Here is an 18,510-nt window from a genome sequence, read left to right as displayed (position 1 = left end):
TGAAGAGGGGCCTTATGTCCACCACAGGGCCCTTCGAAACCTTCACAATTCTGGCAAAAGCCAAGAACTTGCAGTTAGGGCAAGAAAAAATGTTGAAAAACTGTGAATTACAGCAACAGCCACAAGCGTGTGCAGCTTTAGAGATTAAACTCCTCCCTTTTTTTTCACATAAAGTCTTGGTCAGCATCCAAAGCAAGGAGCTAATTCTGAGATGGTTTGCTGTTATCCTGTGTCAAATCCAGCACCCTGCAAGGCTTGTTGGGGCAGGCTTGCAGTTTTTGGTGGTTGCCTCTGGTTTTCCTCGTGGAGGATTTCTGGAGAAGAGTGATGGCTGTAGGAGGGTCCCAGCCAACCTGTTCTACCTGTTACATCCAACCAAATGCAGCTCCACTTGTGGGCAGTCCTGCATTCTCCCTTTTAGATGCAGAGATTGGGTCAGCCTTAGGTGATTCAGTGGGCAGCAAAACACAAATGTGTCTGCCCTTGGCTTGCGTGACTTGACAAAGCTGAATTGCCTTCAGTGAAGCCGTGTGGGTTTCTAGCAGCTGAAGAACAGCCCCAATAGGACATGAAGAGCTTCCTACTGCAGATGAAGCAATTTGCCACCCACTTCTATTATTAGCAGTTGAAGGGTTTTTGAATCAGGAAGAATGGCAAAATTGACTTCCTTTTTGTTGGGCTCTGAAGTGAAAAATGGGCTGTTGTCATGAGCAGTGTTGAAAAATACCTCCCGATTTTGAGAAAACACACAGCTGTTGTCTCGTATTAATTATTTACCAGGATATTAAGCAGCCATTAATGGTGATGGGAATACATGGAATGTTAATATATGTTAGGCTGATAAATTAATTTAGGGAAATAACATTTTTTTTTTCTTCTGAAAATTGCATTAAACCATTGGACTGCCCTGCACTGAAATAGGACACAAAGTGGGGCTGAGAGCCTGAGAATCTGAATTCAATTTGTGACTCTGTCACTGACACCCTGTGTGACCTCGGGGAACTTATATAAGCTCTGCGTGCCCTGTTTCCCTTTTGTTAAAGGAGAAAAAAAACCTTTCTGTTTCTCATGTTTGCCTGTTTAGATTCAGGGGCACTCATTCTTTCTGTACTGCACCGAAAAGAGTGAGGCCCAAGTCTCTTTGTGAGGGGCCCAGGGCTTTGCCATAGAAGTCATTACAGAAAGAACAAATTCTGTATATCTGGAATGTTGAATCCCAAAGCAAAATTAGAACAAGGCAACTCTGGGCTTGTACACACAATGCTGTTTTTTTAATTACTACTTCAATCATTCATTATTTTTAAAACTAAATACAATGATGTTTACAAAATAAATAACTACATATTTCCTTGTCACCAGCAAAGTGCTAAAAGGAGAATAAAGGAAATCATGTGGAGCCCTTCTTCAGTGGGAGATCGCTCCGAGAGGGAGCGGCAGAATTGGGTCCAGCATTTACCCAGCGCTGATCAGTTTAAAGCACAAATGTTTCCTCCTAGTTCTCACGCTGGTAGGGACCAAGTGCTGCTTTCCTCTGAAAGTGCAAGGGTGTAGCTCTTCTTCTTCCATGCTTCCACAAAGTTCTGGAAGTTCTCTCCCATGATTTCCTTGGTTCATGCCCCACATGCCCAACCTCCCCACTGTGCTTGGGAGTCACATCTCCATGCTACTTGAAACTGCGTTGCCTGTGATCCAGCAAATTGTATGTGTTCCCCTGGGGCCTGGGTGTTTAAGAAACACGTCTTCTTTCCCTTCAGAGATGCAAAATAGCTGAATAGGGTGACCTAAGACAGTATATCATGAGATTCCCTTGGATTCACAATCAGCCGTCTGCCCTGGATACAGATGGCATGGGATGAGAGTAAATCCCTGAGGGCGAAGACCCATATGCCCGTGTGTGTTTGCCAGTCGTATAGAGGGTCACCCGCTGCAGCACCTCTTTAAAAACTTATCATTAAGCCTGTCTCCTTTGTGAACTTTCTCATTATCATTTCATTGTGCTGTGCAGTTCTGGCCTGGCTCAATGAATATTGACTTCATGCTTGCTTTTCTAATTGAATTACAGGGGAGCAGGCTGATCCACTGAAGTTTCCTGCCTGCAGTCCTGCTTCCCTGGCAGCCAACTGAATAGAGCCTGAAAGAAAAGCTGTTTGCTTGGGCATTATGAATAACAGAGACCTGTCACAAAGCTGCTACAATGATTTATTAAAAGACAGAAGAAAATGAGAAAGAATCTTGCTCACTTCCAGCAACAGCTGCTTGCCTTCTTTTCTTTCTTTTTCTCTGGTTCTCCTTTCATTTCTTTTTCTTTCTTTCTTTCTTTCTTTCTTTCTTTCTTTCTTTCTTTCTTTCTTTCTTTCTTTCTTTCTTTTCTTTCTCTTTCTCTCTTTCTCTTTCTCTCTCTCTTTTTCTCTCTCTCTCTCTCTATCTCTTTCTTTCTTTCTTTCTTTCTTTCTCTTTCTTTCTCTCTTCCTTCCTTCCTTCCTTCCTTCCTTCCTTCCTTTTTCTTTCTTCCTTTTTCTTTCTTCCTTTTTCTTTCTTCCTTTTTCTTTCTTTCTTTTTCTTTCTTCCTTTTTCTTTTTCTTTTTCTTTCTTTCTTTTTCTTTTTCTTTCTTTCTTTCTTCCTCTCTCTCTCTTTTTTCTTTCTTTTGTCCTTTCTCTCTTTCTTTCTCTTTCTTTCTCTCTTTCTTCTTCATCATTATCTTTCTCTTATTTCTCTCTGTTTATCCCTTTCATTCATTCTGTCTCTCTCTTTTCCTTGTTCTTTCTTTCCCTTTCTCTGTCTCTTCCTCTCTTCCATCTCTTTATTTCTCTCTCTCTTCCTCTCCTGTCTGGGCTTGCCTTGCGTTATTAACAATAGAAAGAAAAAGAGAAAACCAAATAATTTGAGAAAATGCTTCAAGCAGAAGGCATCATTCTCCAGTAACTTTCCTTGCCTAAGACAGATGTGTTTATCATTGCAGTCAATTTATAGCAAAGAATACAAGCATGTCACTGCAACTGCTCCAGCAAACAACATCCCATAAATGTCTATGCATTGTTAGCAAGTCTCGCTTAGGAAAGCTTACTGTAAAAACAAACAAACAAACAAAACTGGATTGCATCATAGTTTACCTTTCCTCTCAATGACTGTGATGGTCAGACTCCTATTTGCAGATTATTAACTAATTATATAATTTCTTTTGTCCTGTCATTATTGTTATCTTTCTTCCCTGATTCTCTGTCTTTCCTATTGTTCTGTACTATTTACTTTCTCAGCTTTTATGGCTTTTCAGTTTTCTTTTCACAATTTTTGTATCTTCTTCTGTCCAATTCTAGCTAGTCTCAGCATGGAAAGTTGCAATATATTACTCCAGGAAAATCTCACTGTTCAGTGGCTGTCATTTTCCTTAATTCTGATTTAACCCTTCTCAGTGATTAATGAGGAATTTATCTCTGTTTAGAATAAGTGTATTGACAACTGCTCTTTGGTAGCTAGCTACTAAGCTATTTGCAAATAGAAGTGAGTTTTTTTAGTGACCTCATTGAAGATGAGGTGGATTTATTCTCAGGTTTACATGACTTAAAAGGGCAAACAAGAAGCTTCAGCCAACACTTTTTTTTTAAAGAACACATCCACGGGGCTTATGTGTGCTTGTTTGGTAGCTACACTCCGCGTGGAAATGGACTGGCTATTGACTGTAGTTGAAGGGCCTTGTAACTTAATAAATGATTTTCTGGCACTTAAGTGATTGATATTCGTTGAGAAATAATAGACGGTTACGTTAATTCTCTGATCTGTCTTGTCCAGTTCCTGATTTTTGCAACTATCTGCTGCGTGGCCATTGGTAAATTAATGGCTCTTTCTCAAGTCTTCTGCTGTTTGTTTCCCTGCCTCGTCTACTTTGTCTTTAAGCCTTACGGGGCACTGTCCACTAAGGATGTCAGTCAAATACATGTATTGTGGGGTCCCCATCTCAGTCAGTGACACTAAAATGTGAGCAATTAATGTCATTGTAGTATTATTCTGTTTTATGCAGTGTAACTTATGTATTTTATGTCTTGTATTGTGTTGTAACAACAACACATAGAAGTGTGAGTAGGTGTGTTATTGGACACAGGCACATGCACATATACAGTGATAGCAGATGTAGGATGCCGTGTTCTTGGGCTGTATTGAGATGCAGGCTTGTGTAGCCTCCCCTGCCTAAAACTAGGTGCAGTTCAAAGTTTGTATTTGCCAGGAGTTATGGTTACAGGACAGAAAGCTTCCTTAAATAAGTAAAAGGAGTCACTTCATCACCTGCGTCGGTGCTGGAATTGGTACCTAAATTGGTCCTGGAATGGGTGCTGTTCCCACAGGGACTTCACTGTGCTGCTGCTTACAGACTGGCAAAACTCCTTTTAACTTTACTGTGACCAGGATTTCATCCACCTTTTTTGCAAGTTCTATAAAGAAGGGCTATTGACTATGTATATATATTTGGGAGCAAAATGTAGTTATTAGCACCTAGGACTTACAAACCACAGCATGAGAACCATAAGCAATTAATGTGCTGAAAAATAGTGCTATGGTTTCTCTCAGTACAGAAAAAAAAAGTAAACAATAACATTCTTTCACCATGTTTATCTTAGCTATTTCATAGATTGAAGAATTGAGTATAGTTTTTTTCATGGCTAACTTGTTGGCCTGAGTAACAATTGAGCCCTTGAAGCAACACAAATGATTCTGACCTTTTGCTTAGATTTGGGGTCACTGTAGAAAGGAAGTTTTATAAGCCACCAACACACTATTTCCGCCTGACATTGAGGAGAGAATTTTACTGGATTTTAGGCATTTCAAACCCATGAACCAGCTTAACTTCTCAATTCATGGCATGAGGCTAAAGACAGGAACTGTTTTGTGTGACATTCTCACATCAAGACTGGTACCATAAATCAAGACAAATGTCTTTCTGAATGACTTGCTACAGCTCAGCCACAAGATCTGGGCTTGTGGCAGCGACCACTCAGTGAAATGCTTTGGCCTGTGTTATTCAGAAGGTCAGGTCTGAAGATCATAATGCTTCCTCAAATGTCTGTGACTTTTCACATTGTACATTATTCCATGTTTCTAAAGTGTGTGAGAAACAGAAGATTTTTAATTGCTAGTAATTGCTTTTTAGCAAAGGAGACCATTATAACTTAATGGTTAACCATTGTAACCCAAAGTCATGTACATTTTCTGAAAGAGAAAGAAGGAAGAACAATCCTTAAACTTTGCAAAGCAGATTGCTTTGATCAGTTCTTCTTTATGTTGGTAGGGATCCTATGTTAGAGTGAGTCCCCTGAAAAGTGACCAGATTGCCCATTGCAGAAAACCGTGATGAATAACATTCCCTGTTTTTCACAAAAAGCATCACTTACAGTGCGATCCCAGCATCCTGCAGCATGTGCTGCATTTGGTTTTCATTTGATATTTGCAAGCCATTATTAGCATTCAACAAAATTAATCCTTGAGAGCAGCAGATAGTTGCAAAAATCAGGAACTGGACAAGACAGATCAGAGAATTAACGTCTGTTAAAGTCCTTGAGAGCAAGTCAGGGCTCCAGCTGCATGAGTACGGGCCTGTTTTGCTCATTCTGGCAGCAGTCAGGAGTAACACCTTGGATAAACCACTCCTGTGAACAGAGTGGGGAACTGGGCTGGCAGGTGCTGGTCTGAGCTCTGTTACTGACTTGCCGGCTGATTTTAGACACACAACCTCATTTGTTAGTTGCTTCCTTTTCCTTCCTACCCTTTGTGCTGTTTGCCCACACTGTCCTGTCCCCAGGACAGACTTATTTTCTTTATATTTGTACTGTACATAAGAGAAGAGTCCTCCTCTCTTGCACTTTTAGAGTAGCTCCAAAGACAATCCTCGTGATGTGCTGCCCAAACCATTACCCTACAGAGCGTGCAGGATGCTGTAAGCCTGTGCATGGTACATAGATGGGTACCTGTTGGTCCTGCCAGGCCCCACCGCCTGGAGCTCTCTGCCCAGAGTGCGGTGCAGGAGGGAGAGATGAGATGGGGCACCCCGTGCTCACTGCTTCACCAAAGGGCTATGTGCTAGGGCATAATGGAAAACAACCCTTTCTGGGTTTCAACACTATTACCTCTGCTGGCAGCCAGCCTGCTGCAGCACCTCCAATGTTGTTTGCCACCTTTTCCTAAAATATAGTAGCAGATAAATCCATGTCTTGCTTGCAGAAGACAAGAGAGCCAACTTTTTCAGACCTCTGGCATGCAGAGCTCCCTGTAGGTTTATTAGTTTGACATCATGCTGTGGGAAACATCTTAAGAGGCTCTGAATCACTGAAGCAACCTCTTAGTTTTTAAAAATTAAAATTATATGCACTGCCCTCTGAATATAAGTATATGAATGTTTATCAATCCATTTAATTAAATACGTCTTTCTTAATTTAACAAGTTTTTCTCAGCAGAGCAGTGATAAATGCACACAGTTTCACACTCCTGACAGGCATGTTTAAAAAGAAGGTAGGGAGGGAAGAAAAAAAAATGCAACTGAGCTCCCTAAATGGTAATTCAACTTAATTTTTTAACAAGACTGTTTTGGTTTCGGAGTGATTCCATGACCTACAGCAATGATCAAAGTGATGCCGTAGTGGTGAGTCTCATACAGCCAGAGTACTACTGAGTGTGCCATGGCAGGCTCTGCAGTGTTTAAACAATCTAGCAACCAGGTGCTTTGTTTTCCCCTGTATCTGTGCTGCTGGATTGACTGGATGCTCAGGTCCTTTACCCAGTAGCCTGCAGCTTAATCAGGACCATGAGAGGTACAGAGAAGGGGTGACAGAACAGAAAGATAAAGTCTTCAGGTGTTTGGAAGATCGCCTGGATTTCCCCTTCTCGGCCACAAGATAAATATTTTTAGTTATCCTGCGTGGTTCCATATTGTTTGGCTATTTTTTAGTCTGATGGACTTAATGCTCAGTAGGAATGATGTCTTGCAATCAGAAGAGCTTTTCCGTTTCACACTGAAGGGAAGAGCTGGCTCTGCATGCTTTGTGTCTGTGAGATTAAAGCAACGAACTGGAGGACAATTTGTGGCATCACTATCTTGGTATGTATTGTAAGCAGTCCCTGCAGTGGTGCTTATGTAATATACTCTGTAACCTTTGCAGTCATTTCTCAGAGGAGTGTTTCAAGGCACAAAGGCTGAAGAATTTGAGAGAGGCTGGTGAGTTTCTCGGTGTACATGAAAACTAGTTCGATGCTGGCATAGAATTGCTCCATGCTTAGACCATTTATTAAAGTCTAGACGCAACATAAAAGCATGTAAATTGGTTCCAGTTGTCTCTAGTAAAAACTTCAGCTTGAGCTGGGAATTGATTGGTGAATCTCTTACCGTAATTAAAATTGACTGTTAAAGTTTCTCCCACTTAATTGGTAACACTTTCTTTGGAAGTCAGTGAGTTAAGATTCTTGCTGGATCATTTAAAGGAGTTCCTGTGTATATGATCAGAACTCAAATGTAGTTTTATAGAGAGGTTTACAGTTATGTTCCACCCTGGTGGTCTTTCATCCTGTATCTTTCCTATTTCAGTTTCATGCTGTCATTCACCACAGCCTAATTGTGTTTTGATAAAAATGAAACGATTGCTGACGCATTTCAGACTGAGAGCCGGTGATATTTTGAAGCTTTCAGTAAGCTGAGCTGAAATACTGTGCTGCTCAAAGCCCCTGTCTCCCTGCAAGTCTTCATTTTTAATTCCAGCATTTGTTAGTTGGTTTTCTATGGATTCTGATAGGCATCTATAACTACGCTCTGAGTGCCCTGCCAATGGTGTGTTATTCAGTATGCCTAAAGGCTGTCCCCTGAACAGTTTTTCACTCTTTCTTTAGGAGGAGAAATGTGTGCAGTGTAGTCTTCTATTTTAGATTTTTAAAAATTAAAATTACACAGGTTGCTACATTTTTGTGTTAATGCCACTTCAACACAGCACATCTTATTCTGTGAGTACCCAGCAGCAAAGGTTGCAGTGGCTTTTAGCTCTTCAGGGATATCCTTCCACAGTCTTGGGACAGGACCAGGTCTGGAAGTTGGTGTTATTCTGGATGGCACTTCCGGACATACTTAGCTCTCTTTAAACATAAGCTTATGTCTTGTCCGGACTAGTCATGGACTTAATCACAGCATTAACTGCTCTCCTGATTCAGGCACTAGAGATCCACTTAATTCTCCCCACAGTCACAGTATTTTTAGCACACCCCAGCCAGTGCTTATCGTTGGTAAAATGTAAATGTGTCAGGGGATCATATTGCATCTGATATTATATGCACTGCAAACGTATCATCACCAACGAGACTTAAGATGGGGAGCTTTCATAACAGCGATTAATAGCATACAGAAAAGACAGGAAGAAACTCAGAAAGTTACTTGGCTGGAGGATAATGCAATTATGTGTTTGGAAATTGTTTTGGAGGATGCTATAGGAACTTGACAACATACAGTGATGTGTTCAGAATCCATCATGGAGTGAGAGAAAGCATTTATTGAATCTTGTTAGCTAGCCCTCACAGCCATGAAAATTGAGGCCAGTTAAACTTTTACATGCCATGGTGTCCCTGCTCACGTGCATGTAAACACGTACCTGAAATTATTCCTGCGCCACCCTGATGGGCATAGCAGAGTTTGGTGCATAGGAGATCAAGCTCAGTTCTCCGTGCAGTTGCTTGAAATGAAGCATGGTGTCACCAGGACTGGTGCCAGGGCCTCTGAGATCAAGCCCCGGAAGTTTAAAAGGTGTTCAAGAATAACATGTGGGTCTGATTGCAAGCCACTGAAATCCCTAGGGATAGTGCATTACTATCAGTGGATTGCAGGTGGGTGGTGTGGGTCACTCAGGCTAGGTGAGTCATCATCCTTCATATTTAGCTGATTCTAACACAGGTATTGCAGAGGTGCAAGTTTAGCATTTAATTTGTTCTTAAACACTCTTGTGAGTCATTCTGCCACCCTGAACCAAGGGCCTCTGGTAACAGCATTCCAGAGCTGTGCAAATTATATCTGGACTTCAGTAATGATTTTCATTATGCTAAAATTAAGCTGCCTAAACAGTCCTTGCTAAGTCAACTCATACTTGTGCTTGTGCTTGTATTCCAGGACAGTTCTGTGCATTATACCATACTGTATTCCTTTCAAAGCCACAGAGCCACATCTTACCCTCAGCATCAGGCCACCAAGCTACAAAAAAAAGTGATGACTTGAAAAAATATATATGCATTATATTTTGAGGTGGACATGCCATTTATACAGACAATTGTCTATCATTACTTCTGTCAGCTTCAAATATATATATATATATACATATATATGTATATATGTGAATACGTTACAATACCATCCTTATACCTCTCAGTTAAAGTAACGGTGTGAAAGGGAATGCAGGTATTACTGTGGACAGAATCAGGGATGTGATTTTAACACTCCTGTAAAATGTCTCAAGAGAGAATCTTGAATAAGATTTGCTTTTTCTCCTTCTTATGCTGTTGTGGTGTCTTTCCCAGTAACAGGCTCATGGTTGTCTCTCCTTTTTTGTATGTATATTTACATGTATACATATATATATATACATACTCAAGCATGTGCTTGCACTCATGTTTACAGCACTGAGCTGTTCATTTTTATTCAGAGTGAATTATTTCAGTTCTGCAGAGGGGAACACAAAGGCTGTGTGAGAATATATGGCCCCTGCCATCCTTGACAATGACTTCTCAGTTACTCAGAGAATCTGCAAAATCTTTTTGGCTTTAAAATATATCCTCAGTATATGAAAAGATGAGTTCTTGATTTGGCCATTTTCTCTGCTTTTGACAGAGGATCAGTTGTAGAAAGTGGTGATGAGCATGCCCAAAGAGATTGCTTTAAGCATCTTTGCTTTGCTTTTCAAGTATGCAGCATGATCCAATTCCTTTTAAGCAGCAAGGTCATTTAAGTGTGCCACGCCAGAGGTTTGCCATTTTTTCCTCATTCACTTTCTTAAGTCTTATTGTCAGCCATGTTCCCTTTGACTAGCAGAGCAGCTGCTTGGGGTCTTCTTGTGTAGTTATAATCCCATTAAAAACCCCTCCATGATGTTGCTAATACATTTATAAAGAAACTAGTCACCTGGGATTAATGGTTGATATTTCTCCCTGGACATACTGTACTAAAACAAGATCATTCCCAATCCCCTGGCTTGTTAGATGCAACCAGTTGCATTTGTCACGGTGCCAAATTGGCTGAAATAGCTGAGCAATTAATGCAGAACATGCTTTCCTGTGTTTGCAAAGTACTTACAGTCATCACTGACAATCATATTCTCATCAGCTCTTTCCTGAAGGCGCTGAGATGGCAGATATGCTGGGGCTTTGGGAGCTTACTGTCTTTCACGGGAAATATGAAAGGCATTGAAAGAACACCCTGACAGAGCAGGTGAGGAATCTGACAAAAAAGAGCCCTTAAAAGCCATTTCTAAATATATAAGCCTGTAGGTTTTTCTCAGCCATTTCCATGTATGTAAACCTGAGGAAGACAAAGTAACTGTTGTGGGGAAAGGATTCTGCAATATCCCTGGATCCATCTGTGCTGACTTAGACGTGAGTGCCGCTGTATGGGCACTTCAGAGGTCACTTCAGACTGGTCTGAGCTGGGTACTGGTCATAACACTCAGACCCATGCAGACTCAGCCATGGCTGCAAAACCCACCTGGGGTGGCTGAGTGAGGGCTCAGGCATTTATCCTGTGGTAAGGTTTGTGCTGCTGCCGCCTCTAAGTGGCTATGGGCACTTCATGTGGCTACTCCCAGAAGAGTTGCAGTGATTCTGCCAGATTGCATTGGCTCTCTTTGTGTGGCCAGAATTTACAGGTAGGGTCTTTCTCACTTTCGTCATCACCTGAGGGCTTGCCAGCAGTCTGCCTACAAAAAGAACCTTTGACCTACTGCAAAGAACATTTTTTCTGGGACCTTGGTGGAGCCCAGTTATCATCCCAAACCTTCTCTGTCTTTATTCAGTATGGCCAGCTTCAGCATAAGAGGCTTCTTAGAGCTCCAGCCATCTGGAAAGACTTTCCTTTATCTCTTCATCAGCTCTCTGTCTCGGTTGAAGTCATCTCTCTCTTTCCTTGCCTCTGTTTCATAAGTTCATTCTGCTCCTGCTCTTGCTTCTCTCTGTATTTATAGCATTTGTGTTGTAAAGCATTTTCAAGTCCAGGGTAGGGGGACTTTGTTTTGTCTGAAGGAATGTTGTGAGATGAGCTCAACTCGCATTGTTCTGAACAGTGTTCTGAACAGGAGGCAGAATGACCTTCTGCAGGAGGCAGTGGGCTGGGAGTTAATAGGTTTGGGTGCAGTGCTGTGCTTCAGGATGGTCCCGTAACCCTGCACAGGTCACAGAATTGCTGCGTTTCACTTGTCCACATACAGTCTACACATGCAGTGTTTTTCTGGTTGTTGGGGCAGATACTGTGATGTGTATGTTTTCCTAGTGCTGAGTATGAAGGTGTGGACTCCTGACTTGACTAGTATGGGCTGTGGCTGTCTGCTTCTCTGAAGGCAAGGGGACAGGGAAGCAGAGCAGCTCAGAACAAGGTGGCTGAGGCTAAACACTGGGCTCACCAAAGCAGCTCCGCTGTAAGAGTACCTGACTGTGTAGACTCTCGTACAAGCCTGCCATATGGAAGTCTATCTCTCTTGAATCTCTGTTCTTGATGCCTGCTAACCAAGCTTTTCTCCATACACATTCCTGTGTTGCTCTTATGGCCGCTCTGTGTCCTGAAGTGCAGTGACTGAGCCAGCTAGCCTGCAGGAGCACCTCACTTCAATATGACATCTCCGCTGCAGTTTGAGCCCCATTGTGATGTGGAATTTTTTGACAGCAAACTACAGTTTTGGAAGACTAAAACTAAAAGCACTATCTATAACTGGAGCAGTGAATTGCAGGGGTACAATGCACATAGGAGAACAAAGCGTTCTGCAGAAAGGAGTCCTTCCAAAGTGCAGTCTAGCTGCCTTTAACCAAAATGTCTAATGTACGGCTTGCCAGTGGCTTCAGTCTCTCTTTTCATTTCCTCTTAGGGGAAACAGTTTGCTGGAATTGCTCTGGTCTCCACACACTGCTATGTTGGCAGCAAAACCCGCAGAGCCAGCTTTGGGAGCCTCCTGCCAAAGGTGTTAGGGAAATGCTGGTGGATAGCGAGCTGGGGTAGCTCCCAGGTCCCTGAGTGCAGCCCAGCATGTAGGGCTTCAGTTATCTATAGCTGTCAGGAGGTCCCCAGGGGGCCCTGAGTCAGAGACACAAGCCTGAGTAGATTTGAGGCAGTTCTTAATTGCACTGGGAGGTCAAACCTCTCTTCCTGGCCATCAGGACTTGAGGTCACAAAAAAACTGTCTTTTACCCAAGCCAGACACTCTTCAGTCATGGGCTGAGTGCAGCTTGAGTGGAAGCAGGGGATCCAGCCCAAAGGTCTTTTTGAATGTTTCCATTTCATGTGGCTTGGTATTGTAACGTTCTCCCGTGGTTCTAGCAAGTTGTGTAAAATCGTGAAGCCAAAGCAGCATTCTTCCTTTAAAGTTTCAAAATTAAGAAAAATGGTTGTGGGGTTGGAAACTTGGGAGAGATGTGCTGTGGTTATCTGCTGGTCCAAGAATAAAATTCCTATGGCTTTGTACAAAAGCACTGAGTAGTTGTGTGCTAAAAAATAAAATAAAAAATGAATTCAAGTCAGGACACCTTTTTAGTGGCAGCTGGACAATGTTTAGAGGATTCGAGAGGCCGCACATTTCCTTCTCATATGCCTCACTGCGATTCCAGTAAGTGCAAGAAGTGCAAGTCAGAATTTTTGCTGGGGGAACTGGGCAGACAAAAGGAGCAGCAGGCATGTAGCTCATGCAGCCTGCAGCAGGGCTGTGAAAGGAAATACACCTTTGACATGGGCAGAGCTGGCATGCAGCTGGCCAGGCTGCAGTGTCAACCACATGGTGCCTTTTGGGCCAGGGCAAGATGATGACTTTTGCAGCCACAATATGTTATAGCATCCCGGCGGCTACTCTGAGGTACACCTTAGCTGCTTCAAAGGCATGGAGTTGGACCGGTTGTTACCTTAGTGGTGGGTCTGGCAGGAGATATCCTAGAAGTGGTTAGGATTTGAGCAGGAAAGGTTCAGTGGCTTCTAGTTGCTTCACCCAGAAGGGGCCAGACTCTCATCTTCGTATGTGGGATGAAGGAGGTTACACATTAGCTATGCATGAACAGGGAGATCCGTTTATGCAGGGGAAATCCAGGCTCTCCATGAGAATGATAAATGACGCTGAGAATGAGTAAAAATAGTTGGAAAAGCTTTTAAGTTTTGTTTAAATTTAACCATCAAAAGTCAAAACATTAGTGGGTGTTTAGAGAAGTGCCTGAAACTTGGAGACCCTGAGAAGAACCAGAAAGGGAATCAAAGGGCCTGGCAAAAAGAAAAAAAAAAAAAAAAAAAAAAAAAAAGAAAGAAAGAAAACTTGTGCAAGAGAGATTAAGAGTAAACAAGCCCATCAGAATAAAGCTGATCAACTGAGAACCTGCTCCGCTGAGATCAGCTGGGTGCACTGGGGCCTCGAGATGTTACTGGGAGGGAGCCAAAGAAAGAGAAAATCTCTGTGCTTTGGGTTGGCTGGGGAAGTCAAAGCCGGGCCCGACTGGATGGTGAAGGAGGATCCAGCTGGATAGGAAGGGGTAAAGTGTGGTGGGGGTGGCTGCATGGAGAGGAGGGGAGAAATTACGAAGGCCCCAACCAGCTACGTATGGTAAATTTGAATAATGGGGTGGCCAAAGGGAAAGGAGTTCTTGGCAAAGTCCGGAGCATTTATGGGAATCCAAGTACGAGTTTGGAGCATCACTATTTATTGCGGTGCTGTTGGTTGTCAGTGCTAAGAACCCTTCATTATATCACGACAACCTGTCTTTGCTGCAGTGGCCATAACTCAACCTGCTGTGTGGCTTCCCCGCCTCCCCCCGGCTTGGGTCCCGCGCGGTGGCTGGTTAACTTGTTCAGTGCCAGCTGACCAGCTCCAGCCTTGCAGATAGTGGTGATTTGGGTGAAGAACTCATTCTGGCTGCTACAGGGCCTCTTGCCGGGCCAGTTTCTCCTTCCTCAGCTCCTGCTAAGAGATCCCCAGTGGTGCCAAAGAAAATAGTGATAATGTTAAGAAACAAAGACTTGGCTGTTAGTATATTTATTGCACTCATTTTCTTTTTGTATAAAAATGTAAAATAAAAAAAAAAAGAAAGTGAATTTGTTTTGTTTAGCCTTTGTTTGTAATTATTGCTTTGATTATGTCTGTTATCGCTGCTCACATTGACCACTGGAACCTCTGGGCAGGGATTGCTCCTGGCATTTAGGGTCCTGAGCTTGATTTTCTTGACTCCAAGATCAAACCCTCAGGCTGAGCACTAAGGAATTCCTGCAAAGATTTGCATGTGCTTCATTTTACATGCTGGGCCCAGCTGTGAGCCTGGTGATGGCAAGGAGCCCTCTTTCTCCCCTGCGTGGGATTTGCAGGCTGCCAGACCCTGCACAAGGGAAGAGCAGATGTGACTGGCCTGTTTCTCCTCTGCACTCACATGGAGCAGGGAGTGAATTGGTGCTGCGGCTCCACCCTCCCCAGCACGCCAGCAGAGCTGAACCAGTGAAGGGAGAGGGAAGTTGTCTATGAAGAATTGAGCATTAATCCAATGCACATCATCCCAGAAGGAAGAGAGACTTGTCCCTCTCCACTGTCCCCTGCTTGCCTTGCTCATGGCTCGGTGCGGCTCTGCATGGGCTGGATTGCAGGACGCCTGAATGACCCGCTGTTCGTGACCCTGTCCAATCTCGAAGGCTACTCGTGGTGTGTAATGTTAAAGATGTGTGTCAGTCTTACAGGGTCAGGGGCTGGGGCTGTTCAGGCATGTTCCACATTGCAGGTCTCTGTTGTGTTATATTCTACAAATGCAATTTATCCTGGAGAACTGAAGAGTCACTGCTGCCAAGAAAACATCAGATAATCTGAAATGTGTCTACCTTTATGAGAAGACCGTTATAGAATGCATAGAGGAAAGATCTCCAAAAGCAATTCCTCACTTCTCATCTAATGGCTTTAATTAACCTGAGCAGTTATGCTCTTGAATTGTGCATACTTCAGGGACCAGCTCGATGGCACTCTTCCTGCTGCTAGGAGAGTATGAGTATGACAGTTCAGTTATTGCTGTGCATTGTTAATATGGTTGATTTTGGTCCTGCTCCAAGAGAACCACTAAGAAATCATGGAAAATGAAGGGTAACACATTTTTAGAAAGGATTCTGGATAATTTTGGCTATAAAACAGGCTGCATAATCTTGGCAAAAAGTGGATGAATTCATTATCTGCAAATAGTGGAAAATATTATAAATGGCAGTAAATGAAATAAATGGGTGTTTCCACTGTAATATGCTATTCTCTGAGCCACCCAGAAAGAATACAGCTTGGTTTACTGGGTGGGTAGTCCTAGATGAAGTGAAAGATCATGTTCATATGCTCAAATACTTGTTTGGGAGTGAGATATTTTATGCCTTTGTTGCAGAGGGAAATCTATACATTTTACATTTAAGAAGCTATATTTTACAGCCACATATGGATGTTGGAGTGAAGCTAAAACTCTATATGTGCCATATATCTGTTTGCATTCCACAGCTAACCTCATTTTCATTTGCTCTACTACACCTTAAGGGTTTGGAGAACTCAGTGACTCATTCTAATGGAAAGTCACTGACCCTTCTTATTAGAAGAAATTGATCTTTTTGTATATTTTGGATTTGTTTATGGGCCAGCACTCTTGCTGTGAACACATGGAATTAAAGTCCTGGCAGTTTTTAATAGAAAACAAAACAAAACAAAACAAAACATGTTGCCCACTAATGAGCAGAATTTGGCTGGGTGCTCTTCACTCCCACTTCTTTGGTCTTGGGATATATCCTGTCTCTTGAGATTCCCTACACAACAAAGTGCCTAAGCCCATGTGTATCTCTGAGCACATGCATAGTCTCAATGACATTTGTAGGCCTAAGGTTATTCATGTGTAAGAGTTTTGCTAGATCAGAAGGTGCAATTATGCAGCTGCCTTATGTTCGGGGAAGGCAGTCACAGGTCCTGCATTTTGTCACTCAGTTCGGCAGGGTCAAGGTTTAACTGCTCATCTCAGAGTGCCCCTCCAAAACTCCAATGGCTTTAGTGGGAGCCAGCACCAAGGATGAATTGAATGTCTGTGCCATATTTTTGTCATTAACACCTGGAACCTTTATCAAATAAACCTGTTCCATTCATCCTTTTGCCTGGCAGTCAGGTACAAGACATGGTGTCAGGTTTTGTTGAGAGTATTTGTAGGTTGTTATTTCCACTTCTCAATCCATCAGGTGGTTACTGGTTTTGATAAGACTTTTGCTACAGTTCTTACTTCTATATTGTTTAAATAAAAATTACCTCCATCTTGCCTATATTATATACTTGTTAAGAAAGGCATTTCCTCCTGTGCTTTGATAAGATCACGGACATTGCCATGGCAGTTTTGTTGCCCCTTTTCCCAGTAGTAAATACTATTGCAATTTGCTATTTTGCAAAGAAAAATGCATACAAAAACAAACTGTCTGCACCCATGTTCACATCTGGCTCTTTATATACATGCATATGCTTTTACATACACATATGTATATATGTTTATATATATATTATAAGTTTGTGCACATGTATGAGTACATATATCTAATTGATTTTAATTAGGTAGGCTTAAGAAGCTCTTACCAGCTACAGAGATATTACTAACTCTACTGGTATTTTTCCTCCGAGGATACTTTAAATGTATGACCACTGCTTATATGCATTTATGTACTATGCTATGCATGGACAAATCTCTGTTCTCATGCCATGTCTGCTCTTGCAGCCATCGTTCTGCATTTACAAACAGCTGCACCCCGAATTCTGTGAGTACAAATAATTGCAACTAAAGAGGTGAGCATTTATAGCTGGGATTTTCAAAGGAGTCTAAGTGAGTTAAGTGCCCAAATCTCATTGAATTTGGTTACCTAATTCCTGTGGCTTCTTTGAAAATTCCAGCCTTAATTAACTATTTATCTTAATTAACTAACTCAATCAACTATCTGTGAAACAGACAGGGTAGTGGAGACATAACACGTTAAACCTAGTCAGTTTTGGTTGCACAGTAGCTACCTCAGAATTTTCCAGCTGAGTGTAATGGCTTTATTATTGGCATCCACTATCAGTGGATCAAACTGCAACAAGGACCATAAGCATTACCATCCATCCCAATTTTAGTGTGGCTCTCAGGGTCTTTGAGTTGACTGATTTTTGTGTTTAGACTTGCTAACGAAGATGGATGGTGAACTTCACAGACCTCCCTTAGGCTTCATCTCCACCTTTAGATGCTCCTGGGAGTTCCTTGTAGAGACCGCATTAGGGATAGCTCCTGTGAAGGTTCCCACCAAACACTGAGCCATATGATTTGCCTTCTTTACCTTGGTGGCACCTTAATCCACAGAGAGACATCTGTGTTTGAGGAGGCATCTGTGTTTCGCTTGTTTTTCAGCAAACAAGCCAAAAAAAAAAAAAAAAGGAATGAAAAGCTTCTGAGTCTTTACATTTCCCTAACCAATACTTATTTCTATTCCATAATAGCTTTGCCTTCTTACATCTTTTTTTTTTTTTTAAATCTGTGTTTCAAAAAACTTTGATGTGGGTTTTTTATTTTCTTTTTTGAAAGACTATTCTGCTAAGTATGGAAAGCCACAGTTTTAACAGTTCCCCTGTTTGTTCAGAAATAGTATCATTCATATTTGGCATCAGAAGGAAGACTATACTGAAGTCCAAATTTACTCCTATTAAATTAAACCTAATTGAAAAAAGGCAAAGGCATTCATTAACTAGTTAAACAAATGGTATTAAATGTATTTTTTATTTAAAAGAAGAAAACAACTTTAACTAAAGAAACGTAAGTGGAAGAGTAGCTATTAAAACGTGTGATGGAAGAAGTACACGTTGTTGAAAACTTAAGAAGAAACCACAGACATGTATAACAATAAAAGAAATGTACCTTCTTGGCCATTCCTCTTCTCTGTTATTCTGTCAGATGTTTCTGATTTGAGTAAGAGCTCTCGTTCACGTCCCTGAGCTTCTCCTTCCATTCGACTTTACATTGAAGTCATAAACCTGTAGCCATGGAGACAGCTGTGACATCACACATGTAGCATTAACTTCACCACAGGGCAAAATAAATGGCTGGGATGGCCTGTGAGGAGAGAGAACCTTTGTTTGAACCAAAAGCCAAGATTATCCGAGTCTTGGCCTGGAGCCCGGGACCCCAAGAGGCTTTAGTGGGATCTCAGCCCTGTGTTGTAGGCACGGAACAAACAGGGCCTTGTAGCAGAGACCCTCTCCTGGAGCTGATGGTCTCCGTAGGCAGGACATGACACAGAAGAAAGGAAGCATTATCAGCTGTGT

This window comes from Cygnus olor, chromosome 3 (assembly GCF_009769625.2).
Source record: "Cygnus olor isolate bCygOlo1 chromosome 3, bCygOlo1.pri.v2, whole genome shotgun sequence".
Classification (NCBI taxonomy): Eukaryota; Metazoa; Chordata; class Aves; order Anseriformes; family Anatidae; genus Cygnus; species Cygnus olor.
This window is presented reverse-complemented; position numbering follows the sequence as displayed.